Source organism: Sceloporus undulatus, chromosome 8 (assembly GCF_019175285.1).
Source record: "Sceloporus undulatus isolate JIND9_A2432 ecotype Alabama chromosome 8, SceUnd_v1.1, whole genome shotgun sequence".
Classification (NCBI taxonomy): Eukaryota; Metazoa; Chordata; class Lepidosauria; order Squamata; family Phrynosomatidae; genus Sceloporus; species Sceloporus undulatus.
This window is the reverse complement of record NC_056529.1, coordinates 22,119,789-22,126,434: the sequence shown is the minus strand read 5'-3', so window position 1 is coordinate 22,126,434 and position 6,646 is coordinate 22,119,789.

Sequence of the window (6,646 nt, the reverse complement as noted above, 5' to 3'; positions counted from 1 at the left end):
TAAGAATCCACAAAGTTTGGAACAACGTTTGTTTAACCTCCCCTTCTCCAAATAGCTTTATGGGTGAGGGCAAGTGTACTTTTATCTTCTCCCAGAGACTCACCTGTGGGCTTGCTGAACTTCAAAGATCTATTGAGGAACTCCTCCTCTCCAAGGCAAAAGATTTGTTAGTCTTGAAATGAAACTTAATCTTGTTTGCTGTAGAATTGAGAGTTGAGGCATGCCGATTCAGCCGTACTGCATGCCTTGTTCCCAAGCGGGGCTCCCCTTTTACTCCCAATGACCCCCAAGTTCTGTCTCCTTGGTCTTTGTTCCTCCGGGGATGAGTTTCTTCCCTTCTTCTCCCCCTTTCTTCCCCACTCCTTTGGGTCTTCCTGCAGCCAGAAGGCCACAATGTCTTGGTGCTTCTCTTTGTCGTGAAGCGTTGCTCCTAACTCTTCCTTGGCTTCGCTCCTAATGACAGAGCCACTTTATTTGTTTCTGCCCCAAAGTAATTGATTAGCAAGAGTTTACAGAAAAGAAAGAAGCCTTTCTCTCCCCTACTTTTAAAGAAATATCCAGTCAGCTCCTCCTTCACCAGAGGGGCGGAGAGGGATCCACATGATAGTGCGCCAGGCGATGGGCGCTTTGACTGGCGGCAAGATGTTATGAAACAGCCCTTAAAGCCTGGCTGGGTTTTCTCCTGCATTAATGTCCTGGTGGTGTGATGCCCTCCCGCCCCATGCCAAGCGAGGGGATGGGGTGCCAATTACTCACCATCTTACTTGGGTCTTCGATAAGGAACAGCAGGACATGGACTCCGGGGTCAGAAAGAAATGTTTTATCCATGCTGTATCCAGACAAGGAGGTCCCCAAAATGGCTCCAGTCACACTCAATGGACTTTGTTGCTGACTTGTAGAGGATTTCTCCAGGTGTGGCTCACATCTCTGTTTGGTCCATCTTGCAATAACAGATCTGCTAAAAACCTTTTCTGGAATCTTATATTGCCTTTCACTTAATGTAACTTTATGCATACTTAGCTATGCAACAGAGGCACTAAGGAATTTGCTGTTGTTGTGGTTGTTGTTGTTGTTAACTACTCTTGAGTCGATCTCAACTCATGGCGACCCTGCAGATCAGATGCCTCCAAGACTCCCTATTTTCCACTACTTTTCTTAGTTCTCGCAGATTCATACCCATTCACTAGAAATACTGTCAGTGAACTGTGAAGATGTATAACAGGACACAGATAAAAATGTCCAATGCACATTTGGTTCCATTGGTGACCAGATGTCCTAACCACAAAGGAGGACAAGGCACTGCAAAATGTAAGACATTACAAAATAAAAGCTTAAAAGACTAATATAAATGTAAATTTATGCTTCTTAGTCATGCTCCAAGTGGAGGACATTTTGAAATTCCTCCCGGACAGAAGGTTGAAATATAGGACATGTCTGATTTTGCTACGTAGTAAAGTAATAATGCTGGATATAGCTGTAACGGAGAGCACTCCCAGCTGTCCAATCAGAAGGCAGCTGAGGGCCAGCCAATCGCCTGTGGGCTGGAACGTTTGAAAACTCCGAACAGTCAGTTGGGATTCAGGCAGGAGAAGGTTCAGTTGGGGTTGGAATGTTGAAGAGTTAGGACCTGGAACCCAGAGAAGAAGGGTTTTCAGGGGTAGAGTCTGAATGGGAAAAGGCTCCCTACCATTATACTGCCAGGGCTCTAGAAAAGAGAGTGCCTGGAGTAGAACATCCTGCGGGATAGTGTTAGTTAGGGGAAAAGACTAGTCGCGGCCGAGAAGGGCTATAGTCTTAAAATCTCTGAGGAAACAGTGTGTTAAAACGAGTAAATTTAATCTTTTAGACCAAAGGAAGGCCTACAGATTAGGAAAAGGGTCGCAGCCGATATAAGAGTTTCTGTAAACCTCTGCAACTAAATTATTAAGAGACAAGTTCACAACAGCTTATTATTGACAATCTTTTATTCTGTTCTGTTTCTAAAATAAACTTATTTTATTGATTTACAATCAATCTGCTTGGCCTAAGTGATGAGTTTTTGAACACGCTACCAAGTACATATTCGAGGCTAGAGATTTAAAATTTTGTTACCTCATCATATAGAAGGAAGATTGTTACAATAGCCATTACGGAACTGCCCATTTCTAATTCCTGCAGACCTTAAGTTCACTTACCAAGATATAACTTCCAAACAGGATTCTCTCTTTGCGCAAGTACAGATTCCAAAATTAGCAGCAACAAGAAATAGTAGGTCTTCCAAGCCATTTGGAATACAGTACCAAGGCGGAAGAGACCATATTTTGTTTAAAGTAGGGGACCATGACTGAGAAGTTTCCACTCGTAGTGTCTGCCAATCTATCCGTTTCAGTGAGCAAGGCCTTAGGCACAGATCTTAGTGCCTATGGATTGCTGTTGTTGTGTGCCTTCAAGTGATTTCTAACCTATGGCAACCCTAAAGTGGACCTCTCATGGGGTTTTCTTGGCAAGATTTGTTCATAGGGGTTTGCCTTTGCCTTCTTCTCAGTTGCCTGAGGACATCCAACAGGTTTCCATGTCCAAGTGAGTATTTGAATCCTGGTCTCCAGAATCATAGTCAAACACTCAGACTGTTACACCATGCTGGCTCTTTTCCGGATAGGTCCATCTGGACACAGGCAGTCCTTCACATAAACAGAATCCAGGGCCATTTATCTTGAAAAGCAGCATATGAATCCCTCTCCAATCTATTATACATATAGATACATATGTTTGGCTGAGAGGTGACATGATAGCCATCTTTAAATATCTGAAGGGATGTCAAGTAGATGATGGAATGAGCTTGTTTTCTATGCTCCAGAGACTAGGACATGGAGCCATGGATGCAAACTACAAGAAAAGAGATTTAACATAATGTTATGAAGAACTTCTTTACTGTAAGAAGTGTTTGACAGCAGAATAGAGCGTCTTGGAGAATGGTGGACACTCCACCTTTGGAGATCTTTAAACAGATTGGATAGGCAACTTTCAGAATTGTGTGTAGCTCTTGCAGTCCCTTCCAACTCTAAGATTCTATGGTTCTCTATATTATACATGTATGCATTTATATTTATTTTCATTCCTGATATTTTGACAGATTAGTCCAGGATGTCTGCTTGGTCAATTGAAAGGTTTTCAATCAGTTATTCCAATGGATCAACCGACTGATCCTTACAGCCCCTAAAACACACACAAAGAAGCAACATTGATCACACAGCTGACTGTGTGGGGGTGTGAAGGAGGCGCACACAAGACACTGAGCTTTATGAAACTCATCCCTTGGGCTATTGCTGTTGTTTTGCCTCTAAGCCAACAAAGCAAAGTTTTCAGTTTTATCAATGAGGCCTTTGAAAGCCCAGCACAAAGAGGGGAACTTCAAAGTGTGAACGGAACAGCAGAAACGCCGGACTTTGGCCTGAATCCCAAGAGAGGCGGACATCGCGGCCGCCTTCTGTCCCAGTCGGCTCAACCCAGGAGATACAGGCCCAGGGAAACAACAAAGCCTCCAGCACTGGTAGCTGGGGATGATGGGCTGGGACATTGCTCTCCGTCCTCACAAGCATGGAGCTGTGGTTTGACTTGATCAGACAGCAGCTCAGGAGAGAGGGTTGCTTTGGCTTCTCCTGGATGTAGGGAGAGGAAGGGGAGCTCTGGTGACTCACAAAGGGCATCCAGATGGGCTGCTGGCATCTAGCCTTGCAAGGGGGATCCTTGAGGGAAGCCCTTTGCACCATCTTATCCCTCTCACAGGCTCATCTGGCGGTCTCAACCATGCAAAAGCCAAATCACAAAGCAGAAGCTTTCCCAGGCTGATGAAAGCTCCCTTAAACAAATCAATTTTTTGGCAATGCATAATCTTCTATGTTAATCAGAGGACAAGACCCACTTTCCCAAATCATCCTCTCCCTCCCACCATCACTGCAGGCATTTTTTTATTACAGTGGATCCTTGTTATCTGCTGGGGTTTGGTTCCAAGATCCCCCGTGTATAACAAAATCCATGTATGCTCAAGTCCCATTAAGTATAATGACAGAGCAAAATGGTGTCCCTAATAAAAAATGGAACATCAAGGTAAATTTATACTTTTTTGGAACATTTTCAAACCGTGGATGCTTGAATCCGTGTATAAAAAAATCCGTGTATAAGAAGGGCCAACTGTATTATTAAAATAATCTATATGATATACATGTACATATAAACTTATTTACATAAATACATAATAGAAACTCAATAAGGGAAGAAATACAAAGATTTAAATTCTACATTTCTCAATTCCTATAACCCATTCTTTCCCTTCCTCCCTGTCAGCAGATGTCTTACTCCCCACTGTATCTGGTTTGAGTACTTTGATTAGCATTTATTCCATTTTATTCCTCTATTCCTGGTCTTTACACAGAAACGCACTCATTTCACATTTAAAGAAAGTAATCTTTTCTATCTTATATCACATCCCACGCAATAAATTAAAAGAAAATGAAGTCGATCAATAGTTACCAACTGTGTATCTTTTAACTTTTGAGATTATAATAATAATTAGCTGATTACTCTTCACCTACTAGTCTACTTCTTTTTTTCTTATCACTTTAACGCATCCCCCAAAATGAGAGAGTCATCGAACATTGAAATCCCATCAGAGTTGTCAGTTTCCCCATTACAACAGATTACAGTCACCAAAAATATTAACATAGGCAATCTTGCTTTGGGAAGATAAGAACACTTAACTGATCTTATCTAGAGAGAAGGAATAGCTTATTAAAAATTATCTAGACCTCTTACTAGACTCTGCCATTTCCATACTACCTTATACCTTATTTGACCAGCGGTTTTCACAATATTTTAGCAAAGGTTTCCACATCTTTTCATTTGTCCTTTCATAGTCATCATTATTTCTTAATGCCATTGTTAATTTATCCATTTCAATCACGTCTAAAGCCTTTTCCAACCATTCATCAATTTCAATCTTCCCCGGTCTTTTCCAATTTTTGGCTAAAACAATTCTAGCCGATGTAATTAGATATAGAATTAGTTTTTTCTCTTTTCTTAATTCTTTCTGTTCCAACATATTCAAAAGAATGGTCTCCGGTTCTAAGTTTACGTTAATTTTATATATCTCCATTATTATCTTATTTATTTTTATCCAGAATGTTTTAATATAAGGGCACATCCACCACATGTGAAAGAATGAGCCGTAATGTTCTTTACATCTCCAACATGTTCCAGATTTGTCTTTTTTCATTTTAGATAATCTTGAAGGAGGAAGGTACCATCCTTAGGCAGCATTTTCATATAGTTTTCTTTTATATCCATGCAGCAGGTAAAATCCAAATTCTTGCCCCAGGATCTTTCCCAACTATCCAATTGAATGTTTCTTCCTATATTTTTGCCCATTCTACCATGCTGGCTTTAATAGTTTCTTCTTCTAACTGCAGGCATTTTTGGTGCCAACACAAGGAGAGCCTTCCCAGTGGTTGCTCCCAAGAGGCTGTGGAACTCCCTGCCACAGGATGTTCAACTGACCTGCAGCTCAGCTCCCGATAATAGGAGACCGGGGTTGAAATCCACATTCCACCATGGAAACCCACTGGGTGACCTTGGTCACATCACTCTCTCTCAGCCTCTATACACTCTAGCAGAGGGTGTATTTGATGGTGGAATCTGCTTGACGGCACATAAGAACAAAAATGCTTTAAGAATGCCGTCAAAACTGGAACAGGGATAAGTTGCCCTTTCCATGGAAAGGCTTAAATAAAACCTCTGTGGCCATGCCCTTGTTTGACCTTCCTCATGAAAGCCACAGATCTCCCTTGAAGGAACAGGAACACAAACATATAGGTTTTGTACCACCAAAGTGGAAGGAGGGGGCAAAATCATCACATGCTCCAACCCAGAAAAGCATCAACCGCCTCACTGTGTTTTGGACCTTGAGGGCAAGACAGGCACCGGACTACTGAGGCCAGCCAAGGCTTCCCATCAAGCAGAATCGTCTTTTTTATGCCAAATGGAGTCCAACTCCCAGCAGAAGTGCGCTTCACATGAGATGCATTAAGTGGGCATCTTCTCTGCCCTGGTGTTGATGGTCACTTTCAAAGGCAGGGCAAAGACAAAAGGTCCGGACGGTGAGGCACCACATTGGCATCTCCTGTACCACAAAACCCATCCTCATCGGCCCAACAGCAAAAAGATGAAGGAGGTGGATTTCCCAGGAGTAATTTCAAAGCTTAAAAGCAGGGGAAAACCAGATCAAGAGTATAGTAGGAGTTGTGAAAGAGGGTTTTCACCTTTCTCTTATGTGTTCCCCAAATTAAATTCCACCACTATCCAAGCTACAAAATGGATACCCTTCTCTTTTCTTTAGTCAAAGCAAAAACAAGTTGAAGACATGGATTTGAACAGGAAGACGAAGCAAGTAGGGGTTGACACACTTCCTCCATTGGCACCATGAGACCCAAATGTATCCCAAGCAGTGTCTCTAAAGCTCCCCAAAACATTCTGGGAATGTGTATCACATCTTACTGAGTTCAGGCCTAAAGCACTGATCCCGACGCGTGATATTGTCTCCTTCACCTTAACCACCCAATTCCCTCTATGAGTGCATCTACACTGTAGAAATATTATGCTGTTTTAAACATTG